At 38.5% G+C, this 2,390-nt stretch overlaps 1 non-coding gene across 1 annotated transcript; it reads right to left on the bottom strand.

Annotated features, from left to right (window-relative positions):
• Positions 1-274: 274 nt before the first annotated feature.
• LOC128560472 (U6 spliceosomal RNA) lies at positions 275-381 on the bottom strand. Its single transcript, XR_008372971.1, has one exon. It is a non-coding gene; the product is annotated as a U6 spliceosomal RNA (small nuclear RNA).
• Between the last annotated feature and the right edge of the window lie 2,009 nt (positions 382-2,390).

The following is a 2,390-nucleotide window of genomic DNA, read 5'->3' as shown; positions in this document are numbered from 1 at the left end:
CCAACTCCTGGGTTTAAGCGATTCTCTTGCCTCAGCCTCCCGAGTAGCTGGGACTACAGGCGCCCGCCACAACGCCCGGCTATTTTTTGGTTGCAGTTTGGCCAGGGCCGGGTTTGAACCCGCCACCCTCGGTATATGGGGCCGGCGCCCTACCGACTGAGCCACAGGCGCCGCCCTAGGACTCAATTTTTTTTATTAAATCATAGCCGTATACATTAATGTGATCATGGGGTACCATACACTGGTTTTTTTTATTTTTTTTATTTATTTTTTTTTAAATATGGAACGCTTCACGAATTTGCGTGTCATCCTTGCGCAGGGGCCATGCTAATCTTCTCTGTATCGTTCCAATTTTAGTATATGTGCTGCCGAAGCGAGCACCATACACTGGTTTTATAGACTGTTTGACACATTTTCATCACACTGGTTAACATAGCCTTCCTGGCATTTTCTTAGTTATTGTGTTAAGACATTTACATTCTACATTTACTAAGTTTCACATGTACCCTTGTAAGATGCACTACAGGTGTAATCCCACCAATCACCGTCCCTCCTCCTATCATCCTTCCCTCTCCCTCCCTTCCCTCTCCCCCGTCCCCTATTGTTAGGTTATAACTGGGTTATAGCTTTCATGTGAAAGCCATAAATTAGTTTCATAGTAGGGCTGAGTACATTGGATACTTTTTCTTCCATTCTTGAGATATTTTACTAAGAAGAATATGTTCCAGCTCCATCCATGTAAACATGAAGGAGGTAAAGTCTCCATCTTTCTTTAAGGCTGCATAATATTCCATGGTGTACATGTACCACAATTTATTAATCCAATTTTACATGTACATTTATATAAAATGTAATAACTGTATTTATTTTCTACAAAAAGTGCTTATCATTTCTTCTTCATAGATTTGGGAGAAGGAATAGAATGCTCTTTTCTTGGGCATTGCTCTGGCATATTAGTATAAGTAAGAACTTTCTCTCAGGACTTCTCCATTCACTGGTGTGAATGTGCTCTGAATATACCTACAAATCCATTTTCTGGTGATGGCTAAATATGCCCAAGTTATCAACATTTTCTAATTAAGGAAACATTATATGTTTTTCTCATCCCATTCGTGTGGCTTTATTTCTTGATTGTGGAAATCCTTTGATGAAACTGGATATATTATTTTCAAACGTAAGGACAGAGGGAAGATATCTCAATTCCTGAAGGGAGTCCATAATCCAACCGCAAACCCAATTAGCTTGCACATTTTTTATTCCCTTCACAGCTGATATAGTTTTCAAAAAAAAATCTTTATTTTTTCCTTTAAAAACAAGTAGCGATTACAGAAAATTAGATAACACATAGGTTCAACAATCACTTTCAAAGAAGAAAGATCATCACTTTCAAAAATGGACACTAGTAAACCTCTGAAAATTAGTTTAAAATTAAGTAGGTTATGAATTGTGGAAAAGAAAGCCCTGGAATTTCAAAATGATAGTAAAAAATTTTAAAGTCAATACTTTATGTTACTACTTAAAAAAATATATAGGAGCTGTCTGCAAAGTATTCAGCCATCGCCTTCTAAATACTATTTGCCATATTGTTCAGCACTTAATCTAACTTAATCATTCAGAGTTACTATGAACCTAAGCATCTCCTGGAAACTCTGAGTCTCACTGAAGGGACAGATGAGCAGGCCCGTGAGAGAGAAAGTACTGCTCCCCAGGAGATCTCCACAATAACCCCTGGGAAGCTCTTGTTTAGGGAAACTAACGACTTCAGGAAGCAAGGACAAGGTTGCCTTTGACAGCTCCACAGGTCATGAAAAATGTAGCCTCTTCCTGCATCACTCCGTCACTCTGGCTGACTTGCTCTGTCTAATAGATGCGCATTTAAACACACTGCTGGTGAAACTGTTTCCAGTTAAAATTGTGTTATGTGGAGAAAAGCAAAATAATTTTTACTCAAAAACAATGAATGCTCAAATCAACGACCTTATCTTGTGTTGTTTATTCTGATTTTGAAAACTTTAGATTGAATGCTATGCAATGGAAATCTCCCTTTGATGAAATCATTTGTATATGAACTAGTGTAGGTAGACATAAGGTGCAAAAAAACTTTAAAATGACACTGTTCATAAGTCTCAGTAATTTTAGCAAGAAAACCTCCATAAATAATCAGTGGTATGTCCAGGTAGAGTAGGGGAGCCCTCTGGGGCCTCCTTTATAAGAATGCTTAGCCCATTTATGGTAGACCCTCATAACATAATCACCTCCCACCTCCTAATATAACCACCTTGAAATGAAATTTAATGTAGGAGACTGAGCACCAGGCTTACAGAAGTAGCCACCAGCACTTGAAGAGGACACTGGGAGCAAGACAATCTCCTAGCTATCATGGAGATATT

This window comes from Nycticebus coucang, chromosome 11 (genome assembly GCF_027406575.1).
Source record: "Nycticebus coucang isolate mNycCou1 chromosome 11, mNycCou1.pri, whole genome shotgun sequence".
NCBI classification, from domain to species: domain Eukaryota; kingdom Metazoa; phylum Chordata; class Mammalia; order Primates; family Lorisidae; genus Nycticebus; species Nycticebus coucang.
The sequence above is the reverse complement of the archived record's forward strand: the minus strand, read 5'-3'. Positions and strand labels throughout refer to the sequence as shown.